Here is a 15,223-nt window from a genome sequence, read left to right as displayed (position 1 = left end):
CTTTTATGCTCCTTATATCTGGAACAAACTCCCAGAAAGCCTCAGATCAGCTGAAACACTCAGTTTATTTAAATCCAGGTTGAAGACTCACCTGTTCTCAGCTGCATTTGAATAAAAATACCAAATCCGCACTTAAGCTTAAATTTCAAAACTTACATTTTAACTACTGATTTTATCTACTGTTCTGATTTTATCTGTTTTTATTTTATATACTGTTTTGTTTGTTTGTTTGTTTGTTTGTTAATTAGTTTGTTTGCTTGTTTTAATCAATTTTAAATCATGCTTTTTATTTGTTTTTGTTTCTAATGTCTCTGTAAAGCACTTTGAATCACCTTGTTGTTGAATTGTGCTATACAAATAAACTTGCCTTGCCTTGCCTTTATATAATTCACATATAAAACTATGAATTGTGATTTTTAAATGGTTTAAAAGCACGTAGAATAGCATATGTAGGCAAGTATATTTCTCCTCTTTTTATTAAGAAGCAAAAACAAAAAGGAAAAAATAAGAAACGGGGTTGAATCATCTGTCCCCACCAATGCCAAAACCAAATCTACGCCCTTGCTGTCCTGTACGTTTTAATGATCCAGATCAATAATGATCTAAGTCGAGACTAAACCGCTTCAGATTGCTGACCTATAAATGTATTCACGATTCACCCAAACTAAATGACAGCTGTTTGGCACAACTGTACGTCAGAGAGCATTTTTCAGGCTTTTACTCTGAAGGCCAACATTTAATGGCACTCTGTACACGCTGCTGGCTTGACGCATCTCGCTCGCTCTCTCTCTCCGCACGCCGTGATCCAGCGCGCTGCCGATGCTTCGTAAAACCTGGAGCCGACTTCAGAAACACTGAGCTGCGTGATAACCGGAGAGGAAACCACATTAAAAAAAAACGGGGAAAAAAAGTCTGCTATTTTAAGGTAGTTTTTCCATGGAAGCCAGAGTGGAAGGAGACCAACTCAGAGAGAGGATTGCATTCACAGTCTGTGCAAGTCTGTGTTAAGAGTGTGCGCGCCTCGGACTCCCACTCAGTGATGTAAAACGTGAAGGTGGATTTTGGCATGTGGCGGAGCAGGTAAAAGGTAAGACTCGTGATACTTCATCGACCATTAAATTGTTGTAACACTGATATATATATATATAGAGAGAGATACATATATATTTATATTTTTTTAAGCTCAAATTCATATTTCACTTTAATCCGTGACGAACATGAACAAAACCCTTCCCGACTCACTCATTAACTGGGCGATAACTCGCGGAAAAAAAGAAAAAGAAAAGATATTGACTCTTGGTTTCATCAGCAGACTATAGGCGTAGTCCCTCTCCGGGCAGGAGGTGTGAGAATATTTTCAGGGGGGAAGGATGCAAGTTATTCAAATAAGTAAATAAATAAATGCGAACAGGAGAGCTGATGAGGTCCCCATGAGGTCTGTGGTGGTGAATGGAGATAAAAGCTCTGCCTCTGTTTTGCTAGGGATGTAGGTGTTGAGGGAAGAAAGGATGCTGCATTGTGATCACACTTTATGTATCACACCGTATGACTGAAAACTCAATATAAAATATAAAAAAAATATTTAAAAAGACAATCCACCGCCTGCATGAATGGTGACGCCTGTGGATGTGACTTCTTTCCCCCCCACTTGAGATTGTTGCAGCAAAGAGATCGCATCTGTACACTGCCTGACATGATGACACCAACACACTTGACAAGGTGGAGAGATAAAAACCCTCCTGTGCTGCACGGCGGGGGATGACACAAGCTCTGTATGAAGCTGGTGTTGTGCTGTGAGTCAGTGTGGCCCTGCAGCAGAGGAACACACTGAGGAACACAGTTCTTTTTTTGTACCCCCCTCAGAGTGGACCAGGATCCCTAAAAGCCTGCGGGGATGAGATATAGTGTAGATATCCCTTCATGCGAATGAGTGTTTGCAAAAAAACCCTCACTTTACACGCTCCTGTTCTGACCTTAAGTATGAGAAATAAGACTGAATTATAAATGAGTTATGCTCAGCCAAGGGACTCTCCAGCTACTGGCTCTTCTCTGACTTCCGTGGGCATTAATTGAGGATGGCATAGCTACAGTAATTGTGTGCAAATTGAATCTGGCCATTGTTATCTTCATAATAGAGAGCATAGTTCAGGGGGAAAGAACCAGAAATGCATTTGTAAGCCTTTTTTTAATTAAAAATCTTTTAAAAAGGGAACAATAGTTTCGCGTTCCAAAATCCAAGGCCACAGCATGTATGCATTTGTTCAGTGTGCTCACCAAAGTACGGTTTTTAGAAGTTTTCTTGTAACAAATGAATTTAGGTGCACGGAGGACTCTGCTGTACCTCAGGGCTTTCGGCCAGTGCCGCCCCTGCTGTCTCCAAGCAAGAGGGATGCTAATGGAGGGGTTGGGGGGGGATACAGGCGTTACCGCTGCAAGATCGAGAGAGAGGGATGGTGAGCGTGTGTCTCTGAGAGAGAGAGAGAGAGAGAGTGTGGGTGAGTGTGTGGGTGTTTGTGTGTGTGAGGCGTTTCCATGGCAACCTGTCAGGGGTGTGTTTGGTCCCGGGAGATAGAGAGAGGGAGAGAGAAAGATGAGAGACGAGGAGAAAACTATCCCTTGTTAAGGGTTGGGGAGGGGGGGGAATGAGATAAGCTAATGGGAGGGGGGGAGAGGGTAAGGTGGGATTGCCTCCGCCCCTCTGTCCTCCCCTACCACCCTATCAACCTTCTATTGTTTATTTTCTCCAACCCTGGCAGGCTTCCTTTTCCCTTTCCCTTTCTCGCATCTCTTCCTCTGTTCCCTTGCAAGGAAATTTCAAGGCTGTGTCTCGTGTCACACGGGAGGATTTCTGGGTAATAACCAAGTGCACAAAACTCATCTGAGGAAATCACCACCGTTTTCTCCTGACTTAACTCCCAATCAACCTTCACGCTGCCTCAATGTGATCCACAGCTGGTCATACTTACCATGACTGTATCCTTGACCTCCACAGCCTTACCAATCAAGCTCAGCCTGCTTTCGTCCCTCATTGTGGGTGCGCAAACTAATGAGTTAACATCCCACCCGTGTAGCTGCACACAAACCGCCTGGCTGATTCTTGGCACTTTTATTTCCCTCAGATGGTGCCAATAATGGAGAAAAGCAATGCCAGTGTTTGGGTTTTATGCGCTGACTGTTAAGCTCTGTCTTACATGTACTGATTCCCTTTATTGGCATTAGTTGGATTACATTAGAAATCCAACTTAAACCAAATGGAAGAATATAGGGATTGATTACATGCTGCTGCAACAAGTGTGACAAGGATTTTTTTTTTCTGTTATTGTTTGTGATCTAACAGGAAACAAGATCTAAGGCAAGGCAAGACATAAAAGACATAAATAAAACATAAAAGGGATTTCAAAATCCAAAGCGCACATGCAAACCAAGGACAGAAAAAAAACAAAATAAAATATAACATTAGAAACTGAAATAGATTACAGTGTAATCACAAAGTTACACCTACAGATATGATGTGGCTGATTTCCCTCCATCCTTAAGCATGCAAAAGTCAGCCAATTTTTCTTGATCCTCCAGATTTAAATGACAATAATTAAAAAAGCATCTCACCATTTATTACCAAAACGTCTGTCTTAGTCTAAGTACAGGCGAAAAAATATTCTTTGGCATCATAAACATGAAGCAATCATTTTGAGAGAAATACAAGGAAATATAAGTGAATATATACCAATGAACCAATCAAGTAAATTTTATTTGATCAGATTCCATTAAAGCTCAAAATTAACAGTAGATTGAGAAGCAGTTTCATGGCCATGTGAGGCCGGTCTCCTCATAAATTAAGCAGATTAAAATCTTATTATGATTTTAAATGTATTACTCGCATTTGGTAGCAACTTCATGCAAGTGACCGAGGCCATAATTAGGCAAAAAAATAAAATAAGACCATCAGTGAGAAAGCAAAAGACATTCAGTGGCTGATATTTAAAAGTAGGGAATGAAAAGAAATTCCAAACACTCCTGTGATTGCAGCTATACTGGCTACTGATCAATGGTCTTTGATCAGTGAGTGTTGATCAATTGTTATGACAATTTGCAATATAAATGATAAAGAAACTGACCTCACAGCCCTTTGTTTGCCAGCGGTGCTAGTTTCAGTCATTGTGCAAATGACCTGCAGTCACTTGGATGAGTGACGAAATGCAATGAAAACGCTGCGACCAGATGAATCAACTTTTCGGGATAAGGAGTGAATTGACCAGCTCACTAAAAAGCCTGAGAGGTTGGTGTGGCTGTAGCTCAGGAGGCAGAGCATGTGATCTATTAATTGCAGGTTTAATCCCTGACTGCTCCAGTCTGCATGCCAACTTGCTGACTGACACATCACAGTTCTGAATGAAATTATTTTTACAGGTTAAACCGAGATTAATTTGTACCAGAATGATGGGAATTAAAAAGTACGGAGATGGAAAGAAGCAGCTCATCATTCCAAGCATATCACATCATCGTTCAAACATGATGGTGTGAGTGTTGTGTTAGCCTGCAAGGCTGACAGGGTCACTCATTTTTACCGATGATGTGACTGCTGATAAAAGTAGAAGGTACTCTATGCTCAGTGCAAATGGATAATAACTGAAAGCATGCCAAGAGGCAAAGAAAGTGAATATTCTTCAATGATGATGTCAGTGACCTGACCTCAGCCCCATGCAGCGGCTTTACAGTGACTGAACCGCCAATAAGCAGGAAGTGAAGGTGGGTGCAGTAAAGGCCTGCCAGAGTATTTAAAAGAGGGGATTACAGAAGTTAGTAATGTCCACAGGTTTTAGACTTCAGGCAGTCATTAGCTACAAATGCTTTTCATCCAATTATTAAATCCATATATTTAACATTATCTTAGTCTGGCCCATTACTTTAGTGCTTCTGTAATTCCTCCGCATTTATTGCAATACTTAATTAAACCACTTAAGGGTGAAAGTCTTCACTTTAATCACATCTTGGTTATATCGTTTAAAATCGACTGTGGAAAAATGACAAAAATTGCGTCACTGGCCATTTAGTTATGGACCTGTCTGCGGTTTCCAATGACATTTATACTAAAAATGCTTTTATCTAATCAGTTATGGTTTTGATTATAGTAATTTTTGCAGAAAAGGAGTTTTGGCATCACTGTTACACCAGATCTTTACGCCATACTTGGCTGGTTTAGAAGGGGATGTATCGCCCGAAACCGCACCTGCCTCCAAAAGCCACCAACTGTTCATCTGCACACAGATCAGTACCAGTTTTTGGATAAGTGCACTACAAAAATATACAAATATCCCTAATGGCAGGGCCTGTCTGTCTAATCTGGTTGCTAAAGGAAAAGTGGACAATTTGATTCATTATAGGAGGAATTTTTATGATTAGAAATATAATAACAGTGCACATGAATGTATAACTGGCATCATAAAAGAGGTCACTTGGTCAGTTGAAGGTCTAATGTGTTTTGTTCTCAAAATCTCATCATGGAGAAGCAGGAGAATTTTTTTTTGTTTCATCTTGAATCTGAATTAAATATCATCCACGTGGAAGTTTAAATGTCATTTTCACTGAGAGCCCATTTATTGTACTTGGCAAAGTAACAATAACTCAGAGACTGAGCTGAATGAGAGTAAAATCATTTCCATTAGCAAAAACTTTCCCATTGATGCGCTCTTTTAGAGATAATCCACAGTGATAAAAAATTATATTCATTGTTATTATCCAGCTACCAGGTGATCTGTTACTGCGACGTGCTCAGGTTTCAACCTTTCCACAGCCAACCAGGTTACTATTGAGGAATTTTAAAGTAATTGTGTAGTTAATCACGCTGATTCTTAATGAGAGCCTGCAGTATGTGTACAGTTTGTCAGAAAATCAATACACCCCATAGGTGTCAAACACATTCTCAGGGTATTAGTGCACGTTAAACTGATCGTTCTGAAACAACCCATTATGACAACACTAAAACAACAGCTGGCTGCTGAAAGGCAACATTATTAATGCACGGCAGATTTGCAGACAGAAACTTTAATTACTTAATAATAACCATGTGAATCAGTTTTATCTACACCGTTATTAATTGATTAAATATTGTTCAGTTGCCACTTTTCAATCCCAGATGTCAGAGCCTCCAACTAACACACATGTGCATTATAATTAAGCAGACTTTAAATTTCCAGGGTTTTACAGGGTCAATAAGGTTTCCCAGTAACACTACAATAAAATGCAAATGTTTCAGCTTCTGAATTGTCATATACAGAATGTTTCATGGACTTCAATAAATAATTTATTTGAGTAATATAATTAACTTAGGTCCTTTTGTGCAGGTTGCTCTGTAATGTTTGAGTTTGTTTCATGTTCACTGTGTTTCACAGTCAGGGAGGAAGACTCTCCTCTCACTTAATCTGATTGGAAAAGGAAGAAGATACGTCAAGTTAAATAAGTCTTCTTGCTGTTTTCTATTAATATCTTCATAGCAAAATATATTCTTAAATTAGAGTTTAAGCACTAACGTTTAGCCCCAGTGGCAAGGTTAAAAATCAACGTGGCATTTATGTTCATAACATTAATAATACAGTATATTTTAAAAGGGTGCCTAGCACGTATACTGCAGACGCAAAGGTGTAGAATATGAGAATGTTATGTAACTTTTCTTAAGAATAAAAGGAAATGGCTATAACAAGTGGAAACTAGATAAAAGCTCCCAAATGTTTAGTCAGAGAGAGGCGATGAAACACAAATTAGTTTACTTTTTTTTAACTACCCCGTGCTAAATGGCTCCATATCAGAAATAATCACACTTTGAAGTACTTTGAGAAGAGCTAACTTTATTAAACAGTGTATAAAATAGTTGTCTAATCCAAGGAGTCCCAGATAAATCAGCGAATAATGACAAGAGCCACGACTTCCCACTCCTCTTCTGAATATAGATGTGTCCAAAGCAAGAGGACAGCGAGGACTCTTTTCATATTAAGCAACACATTAGCGATGCAGCGAGCTTCAGAGTGCTCGGTTGTTATTGGAGACGAATTTTTTTGTTTGACAGGCAAGACGAGGCCAGTGTGTGGGGCCCTTTTGCTGGAGTGTGATTAGCATTGCAGATGCTGGCTTCTGTAGGCGTCACTTTCAACAAACTCAAGGTTCCCCGTCTCCAGAGCACGATTAAAATGTAACAGTGATGCGTGGAGCAGTATTATGCTGCAACACTCAAAGAGCCTATTTTTTGCTCAGGTGTATATTGCACCTCCTCCTGCATGGGCTTTTTTTTTGCACCTCCTCTTGCACATAAATACACACAAGGGCTGCAACCACACGAGTTTCTCTGTGCTGAAGTCTAATATGTCTCAAAGCTGCCAACAGCTATTACTTTCTGCAGGTATTCAATATCAAAAATTAATGTGTGAATGTGAAAGGGAAATGAGGGGATTCGGGACTTTCCTCGAGAAACGAAGGTAAAGATGAATTAATTTTAGTATTAGAATTTAGCACAGAAAGCAAAAGTAATAAGAATAACCACTGGCATGATCATAATAACCGTAATAATAATTAGGATGATCCACAATAGTCTGTAATCCTCAATCCTAATAAATAAAGGGATCATAAAAACATCATCTTCGTGTAATTTAGGTCCATTAAGGTTATGACCCTCCCACAGACAACCAGTGTAGTATTGATCAGCTTTAAAGTATGTGATCAATCAAACCGCATCATATCTGTTAGTGTAGACAACAGAAGAAGCTGATTCTTAATGAAAGCCTGCAGCATCGGGGCCATTTATCAGAAAATCAATATACAGTATTGGTGTCAACCTATGCTGTATATACACAAACACACACAGTTGGACATGAGTCCAGCTTGTAGTGGGTGTCCTGTGTGTGCATGGGTTGCCATTAGTATAGGAAGTCATCATTGAGCTGTGCTGTGTGGCATTTTAAAGACTAATATATTATTCATGAAGAAATTTGATTGTCTGTCGTTTTTTATCCTCTTACACTTCATCATTATGTGTCCATTTGTTCATAGCAATATTAGCTTTGGAGTAGTTTTAGCATACAGCCGGTTTCTTCTGTTTAGATAAAAAAAACAACCTTTAGATTTACCTACTTTGTTAAACTGCTTTGAAACTCAAATATCCAACTGAATACACGAGTAAACTGGCACCAACCCGATGCTTTTACATATGTAGAATTGGTCAAAGTGACCAGAAGAGTTTCTATGAGGATGTTGGAAACTCCACAACCACCTCTGGGGTTCACACAGGATGGCCCCGAAAAAGAAAAAATCGTGTAAAGGTGTGTGGGATAGTTTCTTGGCACAAATTGGGCTTCTTAGGACCAACTAAGCATCATTTAAATGCCACAGCCTACCTGGTTATTATTGTTGCTCATGTCTGCTATCTTGCAGGGGAATAACAGAACATGTCACTGAGTTAGGATCATTGTACTCAGCAGTCCACACTCACAGTTTCCACATCCTAGTCTTAGATCTTATATGGCACCTTTGGGATTTTGGTGGGATTTGCATCATGAACGTGCCAAAAACAAAATCTCTGAGGAATGTTTCCAACACCTTCTTGATTTTATGATACGAAGAATTTAAGCAGCTCTGGAAGAAAAAAGAGGGCCCAACCCAGTACTAACAATATGTACCTAAAGAAGTGTCAGGTGAGTGTAATTTATAGCATCTTAGTAACCTTTTCACTACTGTAGTAATTGGGACTGTATAACTGTATTATTTATGAAATTACTCAGAATACGTGGTGTGTAAAATACGTTGTTGTGATTTGACAGCCCACGTTCTTCCAAGAGATTGTTCACTTATTAAACAAGACCTGCATATATGCAAACTCATATAGGCACAACCTAAATAGGTATGTACAAAAATGTTGCCATGGTGAGCTAGAAGATGCTACAAAGTTTTGTGACATACTGCATTCTGAATGCTGTAAGGGGTTAATTTAATACCAACTGTGAAGCTTTCAAGTAATTTCCATGCGCAAACTAGTGATGGGTAAAATTCAAGTTCCTCCTTTTCTACAGTGAAACATTTTCAGGAATGCTTACACAGTTTAAAGCAGACCACAGGAACTAATAATCGATAGCTGTTCTTCCATTCATGCCAATAATGATCTCACTGTAGTTCCATCCTGCAAACTTAACGTATAATCTTTTATTGCCTTAATGCAAGTCAGTGTATACTTTACACATATTGTAGCATTGCAGATTGTTGTGACGATTGAATGAAAACACCTGTGAGGTGCTAAAAGTCAAAATGTTTAGAAGTATCTGCCATTCTCGCTGCTATATATAAATGCGCTCAGCTCTCAGCAATGTCAGGAGCAAATAATGGTGCACATCCTTTCCATTGAGAAATGAGAAAACATTGCAACAGGCAGGTCTCTGGAGGACACTCTTGTAAGAGATGCCAGTAAAATTGGGAGGGGGGGAAGCACAAAGAGCTCTTCAGGTTAGTGTGGGCAACCTTCCTCTGGCACTGTCACAAACACAGAGGGAGGCTGACATTAGTCACTTCCACGATATGTATTCTATATTGTTTATGAGCACAGTTTAGCAGCTTTTTATAAAGTGGTGCGTTCATTTACACTTTAGTGCAAAGAGTGATATTTTCCTGCACCTGTGAATTTTTCCGAGCTTAGCTAATGAGAAATATTAACTTATGAGAAGTTTCGGTATTCAGTGTTTCTCCTGGGTAGAAACAGCCTCAACTTTATGTTGCACCATCCAAAGTTTTTAATTCTCTAAACTTGTTAGCTGCTTGTAGGTTAGTAGGTTTTTAAAGTAACTTTAAATTCAATAAAAATTCAAGTGCCAAAATTCTGGACTACACTAACAATACACATGAGGCTTTTCTCAGAACCAAGTTAATCCCAACATTCCCAACAATAAAGAAAAAAAGAAAAGCATGCCGTTTAATCACAGTGAATCATGCTAGCTGAGTTTACAAGCTGCTGTTAGCATTAGCTCCTAAGCTTCAAACCACTGGGTCATGTTAAACAGCTACATTTTAATGGATGTGCCCATGTTATATACAATATAATTAATTTGTTAGCTAGTCTGCACAATCTCCACACCAAATAAAGATTTATTACCGGTGTGAAATGGCTCTATATACAACAGCAGACACTTTATTAGGCACAACTTGCTAGTATTGGGCTGCTTGCAAAATTAGCTTAATTCTTTGTGATAAATTTGAGAAGATGCTGAAAACAGTCCTCAGAGACTTTGGCATTGACATGATAACGTTGCAGTTGCTGCAGATTTGCATGTGCATGATGTGAATCTCCAGTTTCACCACAGCCTCTGCGCTGTTTGATTGAGATCTGATGCAGGAAACCAGATTTGATCTTTGTGCACATTATCCAGCCATCAGCAGCCATCAGAAAATGGGTACTGTGTGGTCGTAAAGGGATGCAATAATACTCAGGTAGGCTGTGGTATTTAAATGATACCCGGTTGGTGCTAATGGGCCCAAAGAAAATATTTTTATTCCATTACACTGAACCCATCATCCTGAACTGTTGATGCAAGACACGGTGGATCCACACTTATGTTGGTTACACCATCTGAGTGTTGCAGGGGACATTGAGACTCATCAGACCAGGTAATAGTTTTCCAGTCTTCTAATGTTGAATTTTGGTGAGCTCAATTTCCTGTTCTTGGCTGACGAAGTGGCAACCGCTGTGGTTGTCTTCTGCTGCTGCAGCCCATCTACTTCAAGGTTTGACATGTTGTGCATTTAGAGATGCTCTCCTGCAAACCTTGGTTTCCAATGAGTTACATTTGCTTAATGGTCAGCAATCTGGCCATTTTTCTCTGGCGTCTTTTATTTATTTATTTAAGTATTTTCTCACTAAGAAGTGCCGCTCACTGGATGTTTTCTCTTCTCCTCTCAGACCTTTCTCTGTAAACCCTAGAGATGGTTCTTTGGGAAAATCCCAGTAGATTTCTGAGCTACCCAGACGAGCCCATTTAGCATCAACTGCCACACCACATTCAAAGTCACTTAAATCACCTTTGTTTCATATTCTGATGTTCAGTTTGAACTTCAGCAGGTCGTCTCAACTAACACTGATGTTTTTATGCTTAAATGTTTTGCATTGCAACCATGTGATTGGCTGATGAGATATTTATGTTCTCGAACAGCTATACCTTATGAGTATAAATACAACTGGGTTAAAATGAATTGAATTACTTTATAACACTTTTGAAACCCTCTAGATTTTCATGATGACAGGAATCAAACTGATTAGATCATTTCACAGCTTTTTGAATTGACTTATTCCAGCAGGGACCAACAGGAGAGACGAGGAATTAAGTGTGACATAAGCCCACAGCCAGATTCGATATGAGAATATCAGACTGCCTGCGAGCCCTCCCACCCTCATCTCTTTTCATTCTCAACAGTGAGGTGCGTAACCCTGCATCTCCAGGAGTTCTTCCTGCATCCGGCCCATATTCTATCATTAGCTCCCCCGCCCCTTCTCCCCCACTGCCTCCCTCCATCTCTGTTACTGCAAATTCACTTTAGTCACATGTACAGTAAAAATGATAGAAATGCATTAGGGCAAAATAGATAGAACATTGTGCAGGTGATAGAGTATAAAGCCCAGAGGAGTCTTTGAAAGCAAAACAAAATGCAGCTGAGATGAGCAGAGATGGGTTCTAAAGACTTCACTGAAATGGACAACAGAGGGGAAGTGATGGCAAAGGGAGCAGGGAGGCAATGTCATTTCAGGTTGTCAAACTCTACAGCATGAAATTAAGCAAACCAGGTGGGGAGCTTGATTCAAGTCAGAAGTTTGACTCTTTAATGCAAAGATAAACCGCCCTGAATTCGGGCTTCAGAACACAAACGCAGCTGTGAACGATGTGCAAAGCTAATGCTGAATCTTTTTGCTTTCATGTTGCATTTTCTGATGCTTTTGCAGCAGCCGGGAAAATAAATGAAACATCACCCTGTGAAGTAAGAATAACGCAGCATCTATACAGTGGATTTCTTTATGAAAGAGTTCAATGAATAGCAAAATAAAAGTCTGGTATAAAAAGACACTATTCACATTATGCTTCCCGGGCGTAATAAATGACACCAGGCGATAGGCAAACACAAATCAAACTGATTTCCTGACATCATATCCTCGGTAATAAAAACAACTGCTGATTGCCTGTCATGTGTGATAGAGGGAACGAGACCGCCTGCTGTTGCACATTTCAGAATAAATATTGCTCCGGTCTCAGATGGTCAGCATGGCTTTATCCACCTCTGCGACAGGACGCGAGATGGCTTTGCTTGAGCGCTCGGTAATAGCGCAAATAAAAAACAGTAAGTGCTGATACAGAGAGGTTGTTTGTTTGGTGGTAGAGAACAGATCGGTGCTCCTGGGGAGCACCTGCTATACTGTAGTAACGACCCCGTCGATACGATTGGCCCACAGAGCTTCGGTCTTAATGCACTCACCCGCTTGTCATTATAAAGCACTTGAAAGAACAGAGAGGCCATTATGTTCACAGTGTAGCACCAGTTGTGGAGCCCGTGGCCTCTCAGCTGTCCTGTTGCATGGACACCAACGCTCTGGCTGATCCTCAGTCTGAGAGCACACTCCTTGCCGTGGGGGCTGTTTGGCTGGTTGACGGCCAAAGCCGCAGCTTCAGTGGCTTTTCAGGATGACAGCATTGGCACCACATGTCTGCAATAACTGTGTTCTTCTCTGCATCTAACGCAGAGATGTGCAGAGCTGCCTGTCAATTGGGATAATTATAAGTTTTGCTTTAGAAGTATGGGCTGTATTTGAAATATAGAAAAGGCCTTTGGCTCTGCAATCTTTCCAATCTCCAGCAGGAGGCCTTCCCCTTCTCAACTCATCACATTGTATGCAAGTCTATGAAAAAATTGCCCTATTAATCATTTTATTTATGAACTCAGTAGACATTTTCTCAATGAATTTATGGTCTCAAAAACTAATTTTTACTTTTATTTAATACAGCACGATGTTCATTTTGTAAATTATGCTCCCATCAAGGTTATTATCGTTAACGAAAACTAACGAAATAACGAAAACTAGAAGTAAAAAAACATTTTCGTTAACGGAAATAAAAATAAAAACAAAAAAAGGAAAACTAACTAAAACTGTAATGAGTGTTCACAAAACTAACTGAAATTAACTGAATTTATAGCAAAAATGTGTTTAGTTTTCATTGATGTGTGCGTGTCATACAGTAGTCAAGGGTGAAAATGAAGTTTAGTTTCCAGATTATTTTCTTGCTGTGTCTCATTATGCCAGCAGGTGGCAGCACGTTAGTCGAGTCGTCTGTGTTGCTGCTCCGTCCACGCGCAGAATCATGTCAGGAAAAGTCGGAAGAAAGCGCCAGAGTCCAATTTGGGATTACTTTGAATATGACTGTGTTTTGGATAAAGCAAGTGTCTTGTAGTGGAAAGAGACAAATTATGAGGGACATTTCTAAAGGGAAAAAAATCCCACAAACCTTAAAGTGCACTTAAAAAGCTCACACAAGAAGGCTAACCTAGCTTACCTAAAACAGAAGCTAACCCCAGGCAAGGCAGCGTGATGCATCCCGAGACAACAGGACGGGGATATCTACACAACTGTGAGTCAATTACCTTCAAAAAGTTTATCAATTCACTTGAACCAAAATTACGAACACCCGGTGCTGCGAGAGTTAATAGTCTCATTGGGGCCAAGATATACATTTTATAGTTGCCTGGTATCAATGGTTGTTCATCTGCCTTTATTTATTTATTTAAAGAACCCATAGGTGGGAATGTGAGTTGTCTGTCTCTGCGTGTTAGCCCTGCGACAGACAGGCGACCTGTCCAGGGTGCAGTATGGTAGCTGGAATAGCAACATACCCAAGGATGAGCAGAATGACTGATATGATGAAACTGGGATTTTTGTTACACTTAATTATTGCAAACACAACTAAAACTATAACTGAAACTAATCAAAACTAAACTGAAACTAAGGATTTTCAAAAAAATAAAAACTAAACTAAACTAGCAAACAATTGGTAAAAACTAATTAAAACTGATATAAAATTGAAGTCAAAATTAAATAAAAATAAAAACTAATGAAAATTGCAAAACTATTAAAACCCTGGCTCCCATTTAGAGTAAATTTAGTGATAACTGCAAGCACATTCTAGCTGTTTGTGACTGACCGCTGCTACCACGTGAGCATGTTTACCTCACTTATCACCTCCTTTAAAAATAAATGCACACCAAGAGCCTCCAAAATGGGTGACATCTCTGTAGCTGCATCATGCACTTTTTTGCAGTCTAGTGTAGCTATGTTCACACGCGCACTGCAGCGCTGAACTGAAAGTCTGTGTGATTCACTGATGTGCAAATAGGCGAATATATTCACGGCTAGCTTGTGGTCTTTCTGAGTGGTGTCTGCTGCACGTTCTGCCCGGGCGGCATCCTCACCTAAAAAAGTATTTTCAGTAGTGTGAACGCTCTGCAGACTACCTCGTCTAGTTTTCCTGTCTTTCTTCTCCCGAACATTGTCTGGAGTTCACGTGTCAACCTTTATTTAGCAGTCGATTTGTTTCCTCACCTGTAATATTTGTGCTCATACGGAGAGGAGTGCGTCTTAGAAACTTTTGTTGCTGAAGCAGTTCTTGTTACTGATGTGGGCCCGAATACATCAAAGATGCCAGTGACAACCACAGATAACTTTTCATCAATAATTTTCACTTCATCCAACTGAGCAGAAAACTTATTTACAGTGGAAGACAGGCAGAGATGAGGATGACAAAGGAGCAGCGTGAGTAATTTCATTCGAATTCCGTTCGCCTCCGTTGCACCGCCGTGGTGGCAGAAATCTCAGCAGCAGACATCTCAAAGCCTCAGCAAAAAATATGAAAGGGTAGCCAAGCCATGGTGTGAGACAGTGAGTGATAGTGAGAAAGTTTGAGCTGCCCTCTCTTAAAAATTCGGAGCCTGTTTTACATCAGAATGAGATCAGAAGTTTTCAGATTTTGGGGAAAGTGTTGTCACAATGTGAGGGTTTTTTTTAGTTACTGTTTCAACTGCAATGAAGGCAAATCTAATTATTACGTTGTTGCAAATAAATACCGCAACTGCAAGAAATTTCACTTTTAATGATTTCAGCTACAAAATGCCTTTTGTAAAATTATGATTTTAAAGTCTTACGCAACTTTGCATTCACTTT

At 39.8% G+C, this 15,223-nt stretch overlaps 1 protein-coding gene and 1 long non-coding RNA gene across 2 annotated transcripts in view; one reads left to right on the top strand and one right to left on the bottom strand.

Moving 5' to 3' along the window:
- Positions 1-213: 213 nt before the first annotated feature.
- Positions 214-15,223, bottom strand: part of LOC146495755 (uncharacterized) — a 112,332-nt gene continuing 97,322 nt past the window's right edge. The window contains exon 2 of the long non-coding RNA XR_014871235.1: positions 214-377. This is a non-coding gene — a long non-coding RNA (uncharacterized LOC146495755). The remainder of the gene's footprint in view (positions 378-15,223) is intronic.
- lingo2b (leucine rich repeat and Ig domain containing 2b) overlaps positions 753-15,223 on the top strand; it is a 48,518-nt gene continuing 34,047 nt past the window's right edge. The window contains exon 1 of the mRNA XM_085143781.1: positions 753-1,087. The gene's annotated coding sequence lies outside the window, so the exon portion shown is untranslated. The remainder of the gene's footprint in view (positions 1,088-15,223) is intronic.

The sequence above is a fragment of the Neolamprologus multifasciatus genome, chromosome 19, assembly GCF_963576455.1.
Source record: "Neolamprologus multifasciatus chromosome 19, fNeoMul1.2, whole genome shotgun sequence".
Taxonomy (NCBI): Eukaryota; Metazoa; Chordata; class Actinopteri; order Cichliformes; family Cichlidae; genus Neolamprologus; species Neolamprologus multifasciatus.
This window is presented reverse-complemented; position numbering and strand designations above follow the sequence as displayed.